Genomic DNA, 22,267 nt, shown 5'->3' with positions numbered 1-22,267 from the left:
CCCAGGGAAGTTAGGGTTAAGGAAAGATGTTTGGAGTGACTTCATCTATAGAAGGTTGGATTTTGAAGGAGGAGATGAATCACAAATGAAGAGAAAGAGGAAGGAAAGAACATTGGCCAGATTTGCAGGAGCAGGTAGGAGGATGTGAAGTGTTCCAAAGGACAGTGTGGTAGGATGTGTCAAACCAGTACAGAGGGAGAGAGGCATCAGCTGGGGCTGAATAGAAACAAGATGCTTATTTGGTGATTTAATTTTGATGTTTGGTAATGACATAGGCTAATTGTGTTGTTATCGTGTGATAAGGTGGCAGGGTTAAAACATGTATTGATGCGGTCATGCTGGTGAATTCCCATTGAAAATAAAAGCTCCTATATCCTGTCTCTGTAGGATCGTTCAGACACGGTTGCATCTTGTAGCTTTATTTTTATTTTTTAACTGGCTATCTTTATGTATGGGAACAGTCATCTCCAGAGATTCATTTTCATTTCAAAAAGCTTCTAAAGGTGTTAATTGCATTTTTCAAAACTCTTATGTAATTATTTAAAATTATTCCACCGGCACCATAAATCAGAACTTTTCCCATTATATCGCCAAGGAACATTTATGACCTGTTTAGACACTTTTGATTTATAGGTTTAGGAAACAAGAATATAGAAAGCATTGCCAGGTTTTAATTTGGAAATTTCTTTAGCCACGTCTGTTTCTGCAGAAAAGAGGAAAAGAAAGCTGGTGGGAGAGGTGATTGGGAGCTATGGCCTCACATACACCAGTGAGACGTGAGAAAAAGAGGCACAAGACCCAGTTTGGGGGACCTGCTCTGAAATGAGCAATTAGGGTGTCTTTCACAAGTTGTTTAATCTTTCTAGGCGTTATTTTTAAATGCTGGTTCCAGGTAACAGGGTGCTTAATTCTGAGTGAGTTATTTAACTTTCTTGACCTCAGTTTCCCCATCTGTTAAATGTAGATTAATCATAGCGTCTGGATTGTGGCACAGATTAAATAAGTTTGTTGATTTCTGCATTGAGAAACATTTGTCTTTGAAGCACCTACTAAGATGCAGGCAGCGTGTTAGGTGTCATGTGAAGGTGACAGGAGGGGTCAACACTGACACTGCGCCCGACATCGCCAGGTGCTTTCAGTCTGGAGGAGGCTGATACCACAGATAAATGCGAATGACCCCTGGTGTGAAACTGTTCCTGGTAATTGTCAAATAGTAACGGTAGCAACTCCAGTTTAGATGTTATGAAACGCTGGAATGCACACATTTAGAAAACTGATCACAATACATCTGAAATCGCGCGATTCTAGGAATTTAGAAATGACAAAAATTGCATATGGAAGAAGGTTAAGGAAGAGTTAATATTCTGAGCTGAAGAATCACGATTTTTTTAAAAGTCTCAGCAGGCTGAAATTCTGGATCAAAATGAAAAAGATCTTTCATGGGAATAAATGCACAGCCCATACCCTTGCCCAAGTGCAGAGTAAAGAGCTCTAACTTACCAGTGGTTCAGGTGATAGTTAGGGGATGATTGTAAAACCAGTAGGAGCCAATTGTGCCCTACTGAGAGGCGGGGGCACCGAGGACCCTCGGCTGCATTAATAGCATAATGAAGAATTGAGGCTGTGTCCTCCTTGGGGGACAGATGACACTTGGCCTGCTGTGCTTATTTCTGGATGCTACATTTGAAGGGGGTAGGGGCAGACCAGAGCGGAAGGCCTTGTACGTGACATGTCAAATGCTGTCCTGATCTCTGAAACAAAACCAGGTCTTATTTGGTACTTTAAGGGGAAGGACAAAACCAAGACAGTGTGAGGCCCTGGTAGGAAGGGGCAGAATCACTATGGTGCAGGGTTAAATTGAATCATCCCTTGGGATTAACTTGGTCCCTCAGTGGGCAATTCCCAGAATCCAGGTGACCACAGAGAAGTAAGGTCTTGCCAGCACTGGGTGTTCAGCCACTATTTGTGGCTGTTCTGTGGCCCTGATGAAGTGTGGGCTGTGGCCTTTCTCTAGGTTTTTTCCTGCGTCAGGCAAGAGCCTCCAGAAGCAGAGCCAAATGAAGTAGAGATGCCTCGAGCAATGAACATCCTTTTTCAGGGTGTCTGGTGTTGGCAGCAGCTCAGGAAATTGCTTTTCCCGCCCTTCCAGCCTTATCTCCATTCAGGATTCTTTTCATTTGACGAAATTAGCAAGACAAATGGAAGACGGATGATTTTTTTAAAAAATCTGGATCGCTGTCGACCTGCAGTAGGTACAGGACTACTGCATGTATTGGACTTGTATTGGACTTAGTGACTTGAGTTTATTCACAGCTATAAAATGTAAATTGGTTCATGTAATCCTTGAATCATAGTTAATATTCAATTTGTCTTTTTTAAACTTTCAGAGAATCTGATTGATCATTGATTGCTCTATATAAATCATTTTTTTTTTTTTGGCATGTGAGGTCACTCCATCACGAAATTGTCATCGACATGATTTTAGCCCCTGACTTGGTGACACAGAGGTGCCTGTCTTGCCGTTGAATATGCGTGGCACATATAGAGATGCTGTTATTTAACGTGCACTTAGTTACTTCTTCTTAGCCCTATACTACAAGTTGAGAAAGAAGAAAGAGTGTGGAATTTGTCTCTTGGAGCTTATAGTTTAGAAAAACTATACACATGAAACAAATAGAATGAGAGAAGGAAGGAACAAACGAACAAAGGAGAGAGAAAGAGAAAACATTAATTCGTTTGTTTATTCATTTGTTTATAAATTCATCGAATATTTGTTAAGGGGCTGTTATGTACCAGGCACTCTTTTTGGCATTTGGTGAGTTAATTACTATTTGATAGAATGTGGAAATGTCCAGCATAGACAGTAAATGCGGCAGCAGGTCAGGGAAGTGATACCACCCCAGAGTTAGCACCATGGGCGAGAAGATGCCTGAGTTGTAGAGTGGCCTCTTCCGCTGTCTTACATGTGTAAGTGTGTTTGTTTTTCTGTCGAGGAGGATGACTTGCCTAATGGAGGAGTATTTTTTGTTCAGACGCGGCTCCTTTCTCCTTTTCTATAACATGCGATTTCACAGGTCTAGATAGGACTTGAGTTGTCCTTCCTGCACCCACTTAGTTCAAAAGGAACACGTGAATAAAAATGAGCGAGAGCCACCTTCACCCCAGCACGGTGAGGCCGCCTTCGGAGAACTCGCACCAAGACCAGACCTCAAGGTTGAGGGATAGGAGCCTTGCTGCCCAGAGGGAGTGACGTGTCCAAGACCAATGGCGATCTTGACTGTGCTGGTTTTCTTAGAGCTCTCTTTCCTCTCCTGAGGGCTTAGCGTACAAGACCTTAACATTCTGTAAGTTTTGCCCCTGTATTAGATGTGGATTCTCTTCATGCTTTCCTTCTATCTAACTGTATAATAGGATGTCCACATCTGATGCAGCGTTATTTAAACCCTTTGGTGACCAAAATATCTCATCCTTGAGTCTCTGCTCCTTAGCATCCATACTTTTGGTTCTGTGTCAGACTCACCCTCCAAAAACTCGCAGAGTCAAAATCTCTGGATCGGAAAGATCGGAATAAACAGGTTTGAGAGCATGCCAGGATAGGAATACAGAACATGACCCTCTGCAGACTTAGGGGAAAGTGTGTGTGGGGGGGGTGTGTGTTTGAGCCAGCTCAGGTCAAGGCTGGCAGAGATCACGTTACATACTGGACATGATCTAGATGAAGAATAGAGACCATGCCCTGAATGGGAAGAATGAGGAGAGGAAGAGATGAATGCATTTTTGAGATGGGAAATTTGGGTGAAATTGGGAAAAAGAAGAAAAACTCTTTGATCTCAAAGAAAGGGAGTTGTAGCAGGTATTATAATTGCCCCAGCCTTGTTAAGTACCTTGCAGTTCCCCGGTGTTAATGGTTCATGCCGTCTCCCGTGTGAACATGTGTATACACTCTTCCCAGTAGCTGAAATATCCTTCCCCAACCCTGCCTGCCCAACTACCTGGGACAGACCTATTATCCTTAAATATGCAGCATAATCCTTGTCTTATTCTAAAAGCCCCTTTATCCCTTAAGGCCAAGGAGAGAGCCCCTCTTCTCTGCCCTTTGCATGGGTGTCTCTCTCTTTTTTAATTCAGCAAATGATCAAATGATGGCTGATGCCATGCCATGTACTCTTGAGAACACTGAGAGAGTTCTACTCCTTACCTTGGGTAGTGAGGGTGTTGGAAACTTTGAAAGGGAGCTTAAAACCAGCTCATTAGGTCAAAGAGCCCTGATTGTTTGGGTGTAAGCTGAGCCCTCTCTGGGGCCATGGTGGCTGAGGTTCCACCAAAGGCTTTCCTTCCCAGAGACAGTGGTAGCAAAATATCATCAAAACATAGACTGAGGGTTCCGTAAATTAGGTCTCATGTTGGCCAGCCTATATGTTCTCAGCGCTCAGGGCAGACCCCTCCATAGATTATCCCAGTGGGTCCTTGAGAATTCATTTAAGAAATCAGCAAACTCCTTCACACACCCAAGTGATGACGTGGCTGGTGGATCTGGCGAACCCCGGTGACCTGGAGCTAGAAGTGGGGCTGCCTCATGACCCTGGATTTAAAAAACAAAACAACCAAGTGCCTTCTTGCATTGTTAAGATTCATTGGATGAAAGGGCTACTACTACTTAGTTAAATTTTGGAGTTAGGGTTGATACTAACACAACACAGAATTTTGGACTTAGGGTTGATACCACGTCACAGAAAAATAAGAGGTCAACGAGAGTAAAAGAAAAACAAAAAAACAAAAAATAACCATTTTGCCTTCTGGTACAGTATTTCATTATAGCAAAAGGAAAAGATTGAAGGAAAAGCAGTGTGTAGTAACAATAAGAATGGTATTAGGAAACATTTAAGTGCTTCCCAGGCATTGACCCATTTTATCACATTTAATCCTCGTAACAACCCTCTGGGAAAAAGTCCTGGGGTTAGTTCCCTTTATAGATGTAGAAACTGAGGCACTTAGAGACGAATAATTTACCAAAAGTACAGTCAGGAAGTGGTGCAGCCAGCATTAGAACCCATAGCAGTCTCTCTCCAGAGCTGTCATAGGAAAGTGTCTGGGTGCCTTTTACGATCAGGGACGTAATAAGTCCCATCACCGTGATGTTCCATTTTTACATCTAAGATGCTGTTGCCGGGAGAGTTCCAGCACCATCCAGGCTAGGGCTGCTAGGACACTGCCTGGTGCCCAGTGATGTACTGGAAGAAGATGAAAAGTCTGTCTACCTGTTTGTCTGTGTGTCTCTCTCTTCTCAGTAATGGAAATGGGAGTGTGAGGAGCTCCTTAATCAGGGAGAAGTAACTCAAGACAATGCATGAGCCCTTGTTCCGCTGCCTCTTCTCCCAGCCCGGTTGTGGCTACAGACAGATTCAGGGCCAATTTCACGTTCACGTGGTGGGCCAGGGTTGTCACGGTGGATTCCTGTAAGAAGCAAAGAGGCTATCAGAACTTTACCTTTGTATTATTTCAGGTTGTATTCATGCTGACCAATCAGTGGCTCTTTGTCACATCTGTTTGCCAAGTGAGTAAAACTGGACCCACCTTTTGTTCTTCCAGACCTAGTTCTAGCCCCCAGCCTGGTCTCCAGCTTGGCATATGGTACAAAAGCCTTGTTTCAGAGTCATTCAAGTCCCACTCCTCTCCTTACTAGCTGTGAGATACTGGATAAGTCATTTCAACTCTCAGAGCGTGTTTCTTCATCTGTTAAGTGGGCACAATAATGCCTCCTTCATAGGCTTGTTTTGAGGATTAAGAGATATTACGAAAAGTGCCAAACCCATCATGAGCTCCCGGTAAATATGTGCTGCATTTCTCAGCCATCCTGTTACCAGGCACCAGCCCTTCCCTCTTTTTCCCTTCCTTTGGCAAACCCTGTTCAGAGGTCCTGCTACATACCTCCTAATTTGTAACCGGCAGGCTGTTTTCAGTACTCCCAACACCACCTCCTTGATCATGACTGGCTTTGGGCTTTGTTTTCTTAGCTCTTATGTCAAAGTCACCTGAGCTCTGTAACCAGGAAGCGAGAGGCTGCCTAAGGCAGGACCGAGCTCTGGCGGGGAGAATCACACCCCTCCTCTTTCATCCACCAGCCAAGTGACCTCAGACGAGTCTCCTGACACTTGCTGACATCGGAGAGGTTGCTGGGCGCTAGACACTTGTGACCAGGTGCTCGCCAGGCATCAGATCAAAGATGCACACCAATGCTCTCTAATCAGGGAAACTGAGTTTAAAGATTGACCCCCCACCACCACCTCAAAAGTAATAAAAGAAACCTCTGTCCACTGCGAGGCAGATAATTGCTCCCATTTTACAGATGAGGAAATACAAACAAAATGAACTTTTGTGACTACCTAGTTTGCCGGTGAGTAGCAAAGATTGGATTCAAACCTGCGTCTCTCGCACTGCAAATTCCAGGTGACCTTCTCCATGTGCCATGGTATATATATAATAGGATTCCTGTTTGGTAGGTTATCATGAGAAGGATGAGGGAGTATATGGCGGGGCTTTGCCACTTCAGAAGGCTGGCCAGAGGGAAGGAGTATGGCTGTTGATGTTTTACACTGTATGTGCCGAGCCGGGAAGACGTCAGGAGTAGCATGAGGTAGAGAGAAGAAAAGTTGGAGGGGAGAAGAAGTGGGTAGGGCAGTGGGATGGTGAATGGATAAGAAAGGGTGTCAGAGAACAGTTCACCACAGAGCTCCCTGATTTCAAAGGCCTGGCCTGTTGGGTTGTGACATTACATAGATGTGTCCTGACCCATCTCAAAAATTGGACCTCACTGAATTTAATTAAGATCAATTAGACATTCCTCCTATTGTTCAAACACACAATACCTTATTTGTCTGAAAAGAACAAAGTTCTATATGACCTGAAAGCTTCCTGCTTCATCTATGGCTTTTCCTCAAGAGGGATGAAATGCCATTTAAAACAATAAAAAAGAAATAATTGGCCTGCAGGCTGGACTGTCTGCTTTTCTGTATGCATTTTCTTAAGACGAGAGTTATCAGATCTCAAAAGGAATCTAATATCTCTGTGATGCTATGCTTCCTTGCGAATTTCCCTTTTCATCCAGCCCAAACCTTACCTGTGGCTTCAACCTGAGATGGAAATGCCAGCCCCCACCAGTAGTTACCTGGCACGTAAAGCTTTCCTCTCTCCTTTCCGATATGAAACAGACAGAAGTAGGTGAATGAATGGCTTGCGAGGTTGGACCAGAAATTGAGAACATTGTTTTGGTGGGAGCAGGCGTGATGGAAAGAGAGAGCTTTGATGGTTAAAGAAGAGGGAAAAAAAATCACAAGGAAAAAGGACATAAATATGTTTGGAAGTCAGGTGATTTTAGCCTCCTCCTCTGAGACCCCAACTCAATTCACCAAGTCCTAAAGCATGTTAGTGACTTATTCAATGGAGCACAAGTTACTGATGTTTCACAGGGTTTATGACCTAGAGAGGATCAGAATAAGAGCTTTTGAGTTGTTTCCCAAAAAACAGTTTTCCCTCCCTTTGTTCCCTGATATTCTGTTGACACAATAGTGCCTAAGATTCAAGAGTTCTCAAATCCTGTTTATATTTTTTAACTATATTCTTGGTAGTTTTATATATGACATTAATTGTAAGCGAAAAAGCACCTAGAAATTAGTTCCTCTGCTAGGGTAAAATGTGTACCTGACACATAATAAGTAGTTAGTAGCGATAGTTGTTGTTATTATTATTATTATTAAAGAAAATATGGAGAGTATCTTATCCATCTTTCTCTTTGTTTAGGTGAAGTGTGGAGTCTCAGAGAGGTGAGGGGATGTGCCCGCAATCACACTGTTAGCTCATGACAATGTCATTGACAGACCCCCGTGTCCTATCTAATACTCCTACACCGTCTCAGGGTTAAACAGAGCACTTGAACCCACTTTGGACTAGAAAAGATCTGCCTACCTGTTGATGGACCTGTTGGGAGAGTCCCAATTTGGAATTGTTTTCGAAACTACCTGAGCTTTCAAAGAGTGGGAAGTGGACGCTGAGGATTGTGGACCTTAAGGTCCTGCTTCAGATTCTGTCCCTGAGTCCGTACACATTTCCTCTCTTCCCAGCCTCCCTCTTCCATCCCCTGTCCCCTGCCAAGAACTGGCCTCATCACTTTTCTCTAGGAAAGAAGACCAAATCTTTGGATTTTTCTATGGTCTCTTTTCAAGGCAGAGGTGTCTCTGTGTGTGTGTGTGTGTGTGTGTGTGTATGTGTGTGTATGTGTGTGATCGGTGACTATTAAGGAAAGAAAAGCCATAGAGAGCTATAGGGCCCCAGAAAGGGTTTTCGATGTCGCAATTTCTATGCCACACAGTGTGGAAGGCAATTATCTTTGGAGGGGATTCCGCAGCCCTGCGCGGGCTTCCCTGGTGTAAGATTTATTGTCAGCTGGATTGCGTGTTCGTTATAAGAGCATTTACTCGGCATCTAAAGCGCTGTCAAGAGTGCTACTTCCTGAATGCTTCTGAGGCTGCAACTGCTAAGCTTCATTTTCCCGTCTTGGAGATATATTTTTGAAATGGGATGCAGGGATTTGTAAGGCCTCGTGCTTCCCATTGACGCTGACAGGAGCTGCCTCGTTCAACCCTTGCTTGCTGCCGCGGATCACCAGCTGATGCCCAGAGCCCTCCTCCCTGCCCGCCTGGCTCGCACGCCAGGGCACCTGTCGTGGGGAGTGAGCCTGGCAGCGCGTCCCGTTGTTTGGGGGGGACTCATGCCAGCTCATCAATCTCGGAGTTAACTGTTGTCTTAGTTAAACAAAGGATAGACGAAAGCTCTTCTTTCCCTTTTTTTTTTTTTTATCCCTTTTCCTTTTATATGGATCTTATGAATGCCTGAGGAAAACTTGAGCCGCGAGCCAGCTAAACATACTGTACCATGAAACCTTAGGGACCACTGAAATGGGAACAGTGGCCCTTTACTGCTAAGAAGGTGTTTTATTGAAAATGCACCGACATACCTCTCCCCGGAGAGGGAGCAAAGGAGAAGGCAAGATGCCCGGCAGTAATACAGGTTGTTCTCTTAGGTGAGCTAAGATAGAGTTTGGCACTCCTGTGCTCTGAGCCAGCCGGCAGTAGAGTAGACGGATGTGCATTTTTACATTAAAAGTGCCATATTTCACCCTCGTCATCCCCTCCCACCCCTACCCCCCGTTTTTTTTAAGTGTCTTAATTTATATATTCCAGTTAATAGTTCATTACATGGCCTTTCTCTCTCCAGCTTTTGAAAGTTATCTTTGGAATAAGTTGAGATAGTCGAAATGTCCTAGTCCTGGCAGGCTTACCAGCAGAGGGCAGGCGTAAAGAAGGTTTTGACATGAGGGTGTGTCAGCCTAGGGTCACAGGAGGGTGGCGTGGGCCGGGAGGGAGACTGGTGAGCATTGTTCGGAGGGCAGGATGGAACTCTGCCTCTTCGCAGGCCTGCTGCGCGCCTCGGGTCACCCGAAAAACTGACTTTCCTGCCTAAAGGTGGCCAGTGCCTTAAAATGATACTCAGCGATTTCTACATAATTAAACATTTTACAAAAATATTCAAATGTCATCTCATCACCCAAGAGCCATTTTTTCTTTTCCCCTTCAGTGACCCAGTTCTGCTTGTGCCTAAAATCGAGAGTTTGCACATGGGTGTGTCGTCAGCACTGTCACTCTTCGGGGGGTGGGGGGGAATAAGGCCTCGTGCTTAATGGTGATAGTGATTCTTTCTTCCTGATACCTGAAGGAAAGAGCTCTTTGGGAAATGACCTCCTGCCCTAAAACATGTCCCTTTTTGAGGCTTTTGTGCACCTCGGTGTAATCTGTTCTAACCTTACGGTAGAAGCAGTCCAGTAATACATTGTACATTATATTAAAACAAGAGATTATAGTTTGAGCATAAATGAGAGAGAGTAATTTGTTACTGTCAATCAGATGCAGAGTTTGGAATGGATGTTGCCATTTTTCTTTCCCAGACGTGATTTTGTTTACCGGTGACATTCTATGAATATCTTTACATTTCGAGTGAGGGACTTTTTTTTTTTGGAGAGGGTGGTAAATGTTTTCCATAGCTTCTGTACCCATCATATTCATAAGTCACCTGAATGTTGACATGTCACAGTGTGTATCTAGAAAATTAACCAAGAGCAATCGCATTATAAAATGTTGCATCAAATGAAGATGCTGATGACAGTTTGGAGGGTGTCACGGGGAGAAATGTAAACTCCTGCGCAAGAGTGAGAACTTGCAGTCTTTTCCCTTGGCTGAGCGGGAGCAAAAGAAAAGCAACATAATTGCCTTCATTGTCCACAGACATCACAGCGACATAAACAATAGCAATCTGGAGCTAACTGCCTTAGCTCCCTGTAGATGGATGATGTATTAATTTATATTTTTAAGTAAAAGCCCCACTTAAATCAAGAAGGAACGGCAGGTCCTTGGAGACAAGTGCCCAAATGTCCAGAATCGGGCATGTCTGTTGCAGTTTAGTCTCTCTAATTGGCTGCTGGTTGGCGGTCTTTGGAGACACGAGAAATAACTAAAGCAGGGCTCCTTCTGGAGAGACTCGCTTCCCTGGGCAGGTCATCAAGCCCACTTCTGGGGTGAGGGGCCTAAATTCTGTAGTCCTGCTCTGTGAGCGTGTTCTCCTCTAGCAACAGGGTCAGTTGGTTGAATCTCTTTAAGTTCTGTCGTTTCAGAATATGTTCTGGGTACTCCACGAAACGAATGGTTAAAAAGAAAGGAAATAAGTGTTCAAGCAAGGGCTGTTTGGAAGAAGACGGGGAATTGAATTAAGATTTTGGCCCCTTGAAATTCCCTGGCGGTCCAGTGGTCAGGACTGCACACTTCCACCACAGGGGGCACGCGTCCGATCCCTGGTCGGGGAACTAAGATCCTGCATGCCGCACGGCACGGCCAAAAAAAAAAAAAAGAAAAAAGAAAAAAAAGAAGAAGATTTTGGCCCTCATGAGCAAGTTGATTTTTTTCAACCCATCAAACTGTTCATCCCTTGGTAGAGATAACTGACTTTATCTGGGGAGGTGTCTCGCTCTCAGTGTTGCTTAGAAATATGTGAGCCAGTGCCCATTTACATGTCCTTTTTTCTGGTGATTGCCAAGCAGCTCCGGCTGGAGCCGAGGACCACGTGGGCCCAGCACCGTGGCTGGTGTCTCCTCCTCGGCCGTGCCATCCATCAAAGTGTGGGAATAACGTCCCGACAAGATGCTCGTTCTGACTCTGCGTTGAATACATCTTATCTACATTCTCAGCTCTGAATGGGCAGTAAAACCTTTCACTTTCTTCTGCGTTCAAGGCTAGGGCTCAGCAGAACCAAATAAAATACATGATTTGAGTCCCAGGTGTGTTATTTGGTGGTTAGAGTTTGGTGTGGGATCATAGTAATCTGTTCTTAAGTACACAGCCAGCTGCACAATGGACTCATTTAGCAACTGACAGGTTTCTTAATATGTGGTGTTTGAACAAGGGCTGTATCTGTTGTGGGTGTTAGGATGTGGGCATCAAAAATATTTTTCAGTACGGTATTTAGCATTTCCTTCACTCTTCCTTAAACATTAGCCCTCCCCCCACCTCCAGGTATTCGTTTTATATTATCATGGCCTCTCTTTTTCTGGAGCTATTCAGTGTCTTGTTTCCCCTTGTGGCCCGTGGAGCTGGGTGTGTTTGATTCTTAGACAGGGAAAAGAAAAAAAAAATCACTTTGCCTTTCTGAACTTAAGCTTCCTCCTCTGTAAAATGGGGATTGCAATTTCTGTTCACATTGTGACAACTAAATGAACCCCTGTGGCTGAGTAACCCATTCTAAAGCCTGCCCCTCAATCCAGATTTTTCTAAAGCTCCCGCAATCCAAATGTCCAAATGCTGCTGCTTTTATTTTTATTTTATTTATTTTTTTGCCTTTCTGACCCAGCCTTTCCAAAATGACCTGGCACTCATAGAACAAATGGCATTAACTAAGTCTTCTAAATCACTGCATCTTTTAACATTTGTATTGTATTCCAGCCATTGAAAGTACCAGTTCTCACTGAATCCCAGGCACAGGGCAGGTAGACAGGACCACATGGAAAGGGATCTTTTTTTTTTTTTTTTAAGTTTTTTTTTTTTTTAATATTTATTTATTTGGCTGCGTCAGGTCTTAGTCGAGGCACGCGGGATCTTCGTCGCGGCATGCAAACTCTTATGCGAACCCTTAGTTGCAGCATGTAGGATCTAGTTCCCTGGCCCGGGATTGAGCCTGGGCCCCCTGCGTTGGGAGCGTTAACCAAAATGGCCTGGGCATATAAAACTTATCCAGGTTTATCTCTGATGGTACATTTCCTTGCCTAGAAGTAGTCTCTGAGTCACCATGTCATGTTTGGAGAGAGGGTGGGAAGGGCTCCAGGTGGCCTCTGCTTTTGCTAAGCTACTTTGTCACCTCCCCCCTTATCCAAACCATCAGTCCTCGAAACACCACCTCCCCAAGGGGCCTTCCCAGACCTCTCCTGATCCATTCATCTCCCCCTGCTCTGTGGTCTCATGGTGCTTAATGCCACCACCATGCAATTTAGTACTTGTGTAACCACCGCATTGCATCACTCTCTAATTATTTTGTGTGAGGCTGGACTCCACAGCTGGGTCACAAGCTTCTGTAATGTTTGTTGTTTGCTTGTTTGTTTGTTTGTTTGGATGCTCCCGGAGACAATTAGCTTACAAACGCAGACCTGCAAAGGGGGTAGGCCAACTTGTAAAAGCATGCTTGAGTTTTATGGATGCTTCTGAAAGAATTTGTCTTAAAAAAAAAAAAAAGAATTGCTTCTTTAAAGGGCACCCTGATGTTGTTCACAGACGTTAAATCTCTAATGAATTTTAATACCTTTGAAAAAAATCGCATGTGGATTTTGAAATGAACATTTCTCCTCTCTCACTGTGCCTTGGTTGGAGAGAACTTCCTATATTTTTATTTCCTGTCTTTGGGGCCCTGCCAGCCCCTACGGAAGGAGGGCCTTGTCTCTTTAAGAGTCAGAACTCTACTGATTCATGGTACACTGGCAGATTTAAGGCCCCTCTCCCCAAAAAAGAATGCCCTTGGTTCTCTGTTGAATATTCATGAGAGGGTGGGGTCACATTTTTGTGACCTGAAAAACTTCCATTAATAAATTTGTTATCTGACACAAAAACACTTTAGGGTGGAGCTCGATCAGTGCTGCACCCATTTAACATCTGATCATAAGTTGACAGTCAACTGGCGCTTTTGTCTCTTTTGCTGGCAGATTAATGGGGGAATTGTCTGCTCCCGAGCTGACCTGATTGAAATTCAGGCATTTGCTTGATCGGAAATAGTATCAATATGCTTTCTGGTTTGTAGTAACCTGCATTAACACCTCAAATGGAAAAATACTTTCAAGTAAAACTGAAATTACTGGAGTAGGATTTGTGGCCTTTTTTTTTTTTTTAATTGAGGGAAAATACGTAACCATTAATGTCACGACTACTTCTCCTCGAACATTTTTGAGAAAAATAATTAAAAAGTTAGAGTTTTGTATGTTTGTTTTGTAAGTATAGGCCAAAAAGTTTTTCCCTAAATTGAACAAGGGTAAATTAGAGAGGTGATTCTAGAGCTGCCGAAAATGACTAAATTAACCTGGCACCGAAATCGGGCCAGTTGAGCCCACCAAGTTTAGCATATTGGTGACTTTTTTTTTTTTTTTCTCACACTGTACTCAGCTTTAAACAGCTTTAAAGAGCAGTGACTAATAGAGGTCATCTTCAAGTGCTCGTTGAGAGTAGCCTGTGTTGATGTTGTTGTATAAATAAGAACGGAATTTAGAGAATTATTCCTTAGCGAAAGAGTGGCAGATGCTTGCTTCAGCAGCTGTCGTTCTAGAGGGCAAGGAGCTTGGTTCAGCAACGAGGTACGTTGGTTATTTATTTCAACCCCCGTGTCGGGTTCGTTTTCCTCTGTGCGCACAAGCATACTCTGGCGAACCCGGCTCTTGGAAAGAAAAGGGGGGAAATAAAAGAGGCCAAGGCTGGGTTAAACCAGGGACGTGAAGCGAAAGTTCTCCCGCAAAGGCCGTTTTCGAGGAAGTTCTCCTGCGCTGCCTTTGAGCCCCGCATCCCCTTCCGATTCTAAACAGTTGCTCCGAGCAGTCGGGGTGTGCGCCGGACGCGCCGGTTCCCCTGCGTTGCCGCTCGGGTTGCTCTGAAAGGCCGGGACAACTCTTTGTCAGTTTCCAAGAGGAAACAAACACCGCCACCCCACCAAAAATCCCCGACCCGGCAGCCCCGGCCGGAGGGAGAGATGCGCGCCGCGCCCGGCTTCCCAGACGTCAGCCGGAGGCGGGTCAAAGGGTTAACAGCAATTAAGCGGAGTTGCTCCCGAAACAAAAGCCGGGTTTCAGCCGAGCGTGATTTCACCTGCCGCGCGGAGGGGGGCCGGGGGGCGCGGGCGCGGGGCGCGGGCCGCGGAGCCCATTGTGTGGGGCGCGGCGCGGCGCGGGGTGTTTAGAGGCGGGTTGTGATTGGTGGAGCAGGGCGGGGCGGGTGGGCGCGGCGCGGCGCGTCTTGTCAGCCCGCGAGCCGGAGCGCCCCTGCGCGCGTGCAGTCCGCCTGCACGCCGAGGCCGCCGGACCCCACGCCCGGCCCGCGCGGGCGCCCTGAGCCGGCTCCGCGCGCCTGGCGGCTACATGGAGAGTGTCAGGTTGGTCCCTGTGATTGATCTTTGCCGTTCTGCTCTCCTTCCCCGGGCTCCGCGGTGCCAGCTTCCTGGGGCCTCGCTGGGGAAGGCAGGGGCGCCCGAGGGTTTCTAAGTTGAGTCTTTTGGAAAAAAAAAAAAAATAATAACCATCGCTGTTTACCAACTTGGGTGGGAGTTGCGCTCTGGAAGTGGAGGCGGGGGGAGGGAGTGGAGGGGTGGGAAGAAGCAGCTCCAGGCCTGTGGGTCCTGGAAGAGAGAGATTCCCCCCCCCCCTCCCCGCGCCGTTTCTCTCTTGCTCTCCCTTTTTTAAAATGTTCATGGGTGGGGTGTAGTTGAGAGTTGAAGGAAGTCCTGCTTGTGTTTTGCTCTCGCGCTCTCGTTCGCTCTCTTTTTTTTTTTTTTTTTTTTCGTTTGCGACTGGTTTTCTGCCGTTCTGGCCTTCAGGCAGCCACTTTGGTAAAGCCCTCGCCATCACTCCATTCGGGGGATGTATCTGGGGTGTGATTTCTGTCACTTTCAGAGCGTGTGACATATACAAGGAACCTTCCATCTCAGTGTAACCCGTGTGGATGTTTCTTTGCTTCTGATAGTTTGTTTCTATATCTGCCTAGGCTATTTTCAGCTTAGCTGTTCAAATTCAAGGAGTTCACACACAGTCAAGGGGGGAGGGGGACGAATAAAGCCGCACACAGAAAAGGGCAGGCTGGCGGAGGGACACTCGGGCAGGTTTGGGCGGTTCACCCTCTGTTGCATTACTTTGCTGGTTAATTAAGTAGTGAGTGGGCTTTGGGTTAGGACGCGCAGCAGACTGAGGGATTGTCAAGGGGTGCTCCCATCCGAACCGGCTTTGAATGTAGCTACCTCAACTGTCAGAACTGCCTGAAAGACGGTCAGTGGAAACGAGACTTTCTTGGTTCCCCCCGCCCAAGTGTCGTGATGGGAAGGAGGGGACCTTTAGGAAGTGGGTGGTAAAGTTTTAGAGCAAAGTACATATAGACTCTTTTCCTCTTTGGGTTTAACTCCTTCAGGGCCTACCGGTTCGGAGTAAAATATCTAATAATTTTATACTCTTGTCCACACAGACCGAATGTTCTAATCAAGCCAATTTAAAAATGAAAATCACCTAATTTCCATAGATTCCAACATTCTGAAAGTGACACGTTTGGGGGAAAAATTAAGCCTAATAACAGGAAATGTGAATCATACTATCAGTGACTAATCTGCTTAAGAAAAAAATAAGTTACATTTATTTTATTAGGAAGTCAGTGTTAAAGAAGCCATTTTTTTTTTAACTTCAAATCGAGTGAAGTTTTTATTTTAGAGGCGGCCTTTTTTTTTTCCCATTTGTTTGTAATAGATTTTCCAAGAGGAATGCTCAGTCAAAGCTGGTTTATGTGGTAAAGTGTTCAAGCTAGCATGTCATTGTCAAAAACCTCAAACATGATCAAATTAAGATTCTAGTTTAGGATCTGTTGCTGTTACTGTTGCTTAAAAGAATACAAAGCTTTCTCGAGTGTTAAGACTCCTCACTAAGTAAACCGAACGAAGACTGAAGCACATTCTCCTAATTGATGCCCTTCGCTAACATGGAAAAAAGGTCTACTTCTATTTTACGTGATTCTTTGTAACTCCCTGACACATTTCAGTGGAAAGTGTGTAAAAATGAAACCAAAATACAGACTGCCTACCCAGAGACACTGGCTGACTTACTCTAGGATGTGATAGAGCTGAACTGAAAACGGATTGGGCTGACACTTGATAATCAAAGTTGATTTATTGTTCATTAGTACTGCATTAGCCCTTTCAGGCAAGACAGTTATTTGTGTAGTGGCCTGTCAAGAGCCAGACTGTGAGCACCTGTCATTTCTAAGGCATGATATAAGCAACCAGATATTAAGATGATGCAAATAAAAATACGTTGGACTAGGTAAAAGGGCCACATGATCATAAATTTTTTCTTTAAAAGGAAAAAGAGCATGGGTCACTACCAATCTGTAAGAAGAAATCTATTAATATATATATATATATTTTTTTTTTTTACCCTAGGGACTACTTATAGAATGAAAGTAATGGCCTTTATGCTCTCTTATTTGCTCCCAGAACTTTCTTTTCTACCCATATGTGCAGCTCACTTGATAAAAAGTTGGTCAGTTAAGGAAATGAGGAGCCTAACATGTCAATTCTTTAATCTGAGTAATTGAAGAAAGGTAGGCTTCCCGCTTGTGTTGTGTTTTTAAATAAACATATTTCATTAAATGAAACTCTCCTAAGCATGGGCTGATTATATGAAGATGTGATGACATCATAGCTAAGCTATGCTAATGTCGGATAATAATGTCAAGGGCATTTTCTGCAACGTGTTTCACTCTCGATTTTTTTCTTCCCTCCCTGGAAGGGAATGATCTCATGACATACAATAGAAAACAACCTAAGTGTCAAAAGAAAACAAAATTAGTGAACTTTTGTCTGCAGCCATAGAAACGCGGATTAACTCATATTTTTCCAGAGGACGGAATGGAAACATTCTGCAAGAGGCTATATAGTGTATTGTCTTCTCTGAATTTTCATTTGACAGGGATTTTAGAGGCTGTGATCTTAATTAAATCTCAACTAGCTGAAGTAATGCATCTAAAGGCATGCAGTGTTCAGTTGGTAAACCATAAATCATCGGAAAGCTTATGATAGGAGTGGTTGGCCTGAATTTTGTTTGTTTGTTTGTTTACAGTCAAGTGTACTGTAAAAACAAAACCCTCACCATCACTGCCTTGTATTTGCATGTTGTCAGGAGCTGTCACTTGAAAGATAAACTCTTTCATGACGCTGACCAGTTCTGCAAACTTTTCAGCCAACCTCCACACAATTGCAAGATACAGTGAAATTAAAATCCAGGTTAATTAAAAGCAATGAAATTTCAGATTTATCTCAGCTGAATAAGGTGGCAGAAGTGTGTTGGTGCTACAGGGTTTTACTGAGACAATCAGGAGACGGTAGTGTGACGAGCTTCTTAGCTTGAACTAAAATGTGAATAAAATTTGAATTGGCCAAAAAAAGGAGATTGAAGAAATTTATTTTACTCTGTGGTTTAGTTGTAGATGAACACCACTAAGGGGAAGCTTAAAACTGTCCTCTTAGGAGTTTGGCAAATAGAATCGTCCGAGTCCACTGCAGGTAGTTCTTTGTGATTTATTAGCGAGGAATAAGGCAGCAACAGTTGACCAGAGAAGGTTGGAGTAAATAAATACACAGTATCTGGTGTGTGTGTTATGTGTTAAAATGCGTATGAATTTGATGACAAGGAGTTGCAGTCATTTAATAGCTATTAACTAGTCCAGATCTTATGAATTCTACTAGTGCTTGTAAATACTAGGTTATTTACTTTCAGTGTCTTTTAAACAGATGTTTTTTTTACTGCTGCATTTTTTGGTTCATATGTATGCTCTAGTAGAAGCAGCCATCTACACATAAAAATTGAGAAAGCTATCGTGTGATATATTGATTTTATATATCTTTGTACGTAAGATTTCATACAAGACTAGGAGTTATGTTGCTGATAAGCTGTAGCTCTCCGGGGGCAGAGAAAGAATGCAGCTTCGTGTATACCTGCATGGCTGGGTTTGGGGACAGACATGAATTTGGTTTGGTTTGATGAAAGATTTCTATTCTTGGCAATAGCATGATATTTCTGGACATTGGTTTGAGTCATTTCAAAGTGTGCAGTACTTTTTTTTTTTTTCCCCTCCTCAAAAATGGCATTCTACATTCAGTTTTATTTACTCTTTTTTAAAAAGAGAAAACTCAGCTACCTCTTAGCTAAACAGTCCTCTACAGATGGTGGGAACTTGAACTATCTGGAAAGACCTGAACTGGGCCTCTACTTGAGGACTGTAGGAATAATCTCTGAGTCTTTCTTCCTACCTGACAGCTGTTTGAAGAGAAATTAATTTAGAATGAGAGAAATAAATATTGAATACATGCACCGTGCCTCCTTTTCAAATCCGGTTGAAAGCAACTAATCAATGAAGTTGCTGGCTAAATGTGAGGGTGCGCTTTTTTTGGGATACCTTGGTATCATGTTTTAATTTTTAAGCTTTATCTGGCCCTTAAATCTGAAACATCATTGTTCAAATAACTGAGAACAAGGTAAATCAACAACATCAAAAAGGTCGGCTTCTGTGATTTCTCAAGGGCTTGTTATTTTGTACTTCCCAATTCTATTTGATGTCTTGACAAAACAAGATGACACAAGGGAGAATACATTAAATTTTGATTTTTTTTCATCTAACCTGTTACTGTTGTGGCAGCTTAATTTCTTTTACTTTGTCCTGAAGATGGCTTTTTGTACAGTTACTCTAATTGTCACACCACTTCATGAGGGTAGGTCTTCATGGCTTTCCCATTTGCCTTGATTTTACTAGGCATTTTTGAACATGTTTTGGCCTTTATCACGTAGGGAGCTATGGGTTGGGCTTTGTCTTCATTAGAAATAAATCAGTGAATGGTGAGATTGTCAAAGAAGCAACTGATGCTTTCCCATTAGAATCTAATTTGCACCCCTTAGCTTAACTGTGATGGATAAGGTAAAGGTGTTGGAAATAGGCAGGAGAAACTACATAATTTGAGAAACAGAAGTTGTAATTCTGAAAAAAGGGGGAAGGAAAGGGTGATTGCACCCTCAGTCAGGCCTTAAAAACGTTGGAATGATCTAATTTTGGCCTACCTGCGTGTTTAAATCCAACTAAAATCCCCCCTGTATCTCAGTAAATAGTAAAATATATATGTATATATATTAATTATATGTATATGATATATATTTTTTCGTAGTTAAGCACCCTATGATATTTTCTATGCTGGTTAAAGCATGAAGAGCTGTCCATTTAATTCTTAGTCTTAGAAAAATGTTTGATGGGCAAAAGATCAAGATTTAACTTTTCTTCATTTAACAGTATCCGTTGATCTACAGCTGTATCTCCAAGTTGTCTTTCCTTATTCTAATCATCTATGTGTGTCAAATAGGATGGATACAGTTGCCTTCCCTTTCACTATTTTTGAATAATGCTTCAATGTAAGGGAGCTTATGTAGCCAAGGCCTCTTCCTTTTCTCTTCAAGAGCTAAAGATCTGTGGGTAGAATCTATTCTGAGGTACCTTCTTGGAATAATTCTCCCCTCCTCTTCTTTACAGTACTTAAAAGACGATTTTTGTTGTTGTTGTTAATATAAATTGTCATAGCAGGTTTGATCCACGTGCACTAAGTTTTTTCCATCCCTCCTCCAAGAGAAAGAGACTGAGGAAGGAAGAGGGGGCATTTTTCTAGATGATGATAATAATAATAATATTTGCTAGGTTGAAAAGATCAGGGCTTATTGGATGATTATTTTCACGTGTAGCTTCCATTGTTTCCTGTATTTAACAGTCACTAATGGGAGAAGCGATTTAATTTATGTAAACTTTACATTTTTATGCAAATGAAGCTGATATTAGAGCTAAAACAGTTACGCTGGCACTTAGTGGAGTAACCTTGTGTGCGTGGGGAGATGAGAGGGGAGAGCAGTGGAGGTCCCACGAATGCCTGTGCTGTAAACAAATATGAATTTATGCCACTTTTTACAATTTAGAGACAAAAGAAGAGCGCAGAGAGCGTTGCCAGGATTGCTTATTAGGCTTGATAACCTGAAATAACTCCTGATTGGCAGGCAAGTCTTGGCCATACAATTCTTCCTGAAGGAAGGATAGCCTTTCTTGATAGAATGTAATAAACAAAATGATAAAAAATGAAATGCTAATTGCATTTTAAAGAGGTCTTTTTTTTTTCCCTAAAATTTTAATAGGTGGTTGTATTGTTACTGAGAGAGCAGTTATGCTAATGACTGACTACTTAGATGATTTTGCATTAATATAATAACCATTACCTGCCTTAATGCTTTGTACAGTATTGTGGCAAAATAGCGAAGCCTAAAAGAGTTATACAAAAAACAGAATTCTGTAATGAAACAGAATTATACTTTCCACATGAATAGCATGCTTTTTTTTTATTTTTTGAAGACTGAAATATTATGTCAGAAATGTATTTTCTTTCCTGTGTGATACAGCTACTTTACATGGTATCTGTGGCTTTTTGGGTTTTTGTGTGTCTGTGTGTGCGTTTCTTCTTCTTTCTAAACACCATGGGGAACAGAAGCTTCCTAACTTTTTTGTTTGCTGGTATATCAGTTGTATCCATTGGGTTATTAATTATGAAAACTGTTGTCTTTCATGGGGGGGGGGCTTGCTGTTTATTTTCTTTTACACAGGCTTGCTTCTACATGATCATATCAAATTTGACATAGGGGTGTGTGTGTGTGTGTGTGTGTGTGTGTGTGTGTGTGTAGCCATTTTCTTTGGTTTTGTTTTGATGTTCTGGAGCATTCTAATTTAATTCATTTTGCTCTTATTTGATGAACCAAGTGACACTGCCTAACCTGGTCAGTTATCATTCAAACACAGCCCAAGGTCTAGAAGGGACTTAAGTTTCTTGGGACATCCACGAGGTGAATAACCAGAGATGAAAACTAGTTTCTAAATTCTTAATTCAGAGAAATGGAAATACAGCAGTATTTAAAATGTTTTTATCTTCTCATTTGCATTATTTGTACACATAGCAATTATGAGAAATGCTGAGGTCCAGAAATCTATGTGTATTTATACCTGGCAGCATTTCCTTGGAGTTAACGTGAGTGTAAACTAAAGAGAAAGAAAAAGAAAGGATAACATGTTATTTTCAGTATTTATATTGTGTCATCTCCCCTCCCACCCAATTCCTCCAATTGTCTCCTAGATTAGAAATAAGTATTGTTTCTATGGGTGTTTTTATTTGTTTGTTTGCTTTTTAGATTTTTTTCTTCCCCTTCCCCTCACCTGCCTCTCCCTGTTGAGGATGGAGGAGAAAAATAAGCCATATTATTTTAATACTCTTCTAGCGTTCAGATGATATAAAGCCATTTGGAAGTAAAAGAAAACTGTATCAGGCAGAATTTACACAGCAGTGGATGGGCCTTTAACAGCACTTATGGGTGCAGAGGACGTTTCCCCAGTGGCTGGTAGGAAGGTAGCAGCAGGCCCACACCAGCAGCCGTGTCCCGATGGCCCCAGCACAGCTGTCCGGCTGCCATGTTCGCAGGTTTGTGTGCACCTGGGGTGGGCCACACCCAATTGGTATCAGTCAGCAGTGTATTAACCAATTTTTTTTTTTTTAATTCATGACTTCCTCTTGAAACTCAACTAAAGAGTGTTAACTGTGTGTGTGTGTGTGTGTGTGTTTAAATTCAGTTTTGTATGCTAGCATTCTTTAAATGTCTGCCAGAAGTTTAATTTGAATTTCTGATCCCTGAAGGCAGCTAGACAGAATCATTCCCGTTCTTCATAAATTGCCTTCTATGATTCATTGTTAACTCATAAAACATACTCATTTCTATATACTCAAACAGTTAAGGTAGTTACAGTATCGGGGATACAGGTTTTTTTTTTTTTTTTTTTTTTTTGCATTCTATTTAAATTGTCATTTGAGGAAGAAATCG

General features: G+C 42.8%; 1 protein-coding gene across 8 annotated transcripts in view; it reads left to right on the top strand.

Annotated features, from left to right (window-relative positions):
- The window catches only part of FOXP1 (forkhead box P1), a 590,013-nt gene that overhangs the window by 472,066 nt on the left and 95,680 nt on the right, over nt 1-22,267 (top strand). Inside the window, exon 1 of one of the 8 annotated variants that reach the window (XM_061197153.1) lies at nt 14,633-14,718. The exons of the other annotated variants lie outside the window; for them this stretch is intronic. The gene's annotated coding sequence lies outside the window, so the exon portion shown is untranslated. Of the gene's footprint in view, nt 1-14,632; nt 14,719-22,267 lie in introns of those variants that run through there. 8 annotated transcript variants of the gene reach the window in all.

Source organism: Eubalaena glacialis, chromosome 7, assembly GCF_028564815.1.
Source record: "Eubalaena glacialis isolate mEubGla1 chromosome 7, mEubGla1.1.hap2.+ XY, whole genome shotgun sequence".
Lineage (NCBI taxonomy): Eukaryota > Metazoa > Chordata > Mammalia > Artiodactyla > Balaenidae > Eubalaena > Eubalaena glacialis.
Note: the sequence above shows the minus strand (reverse complement) of the source record. Positions and strands in the feature narration are given on the sequence as shown.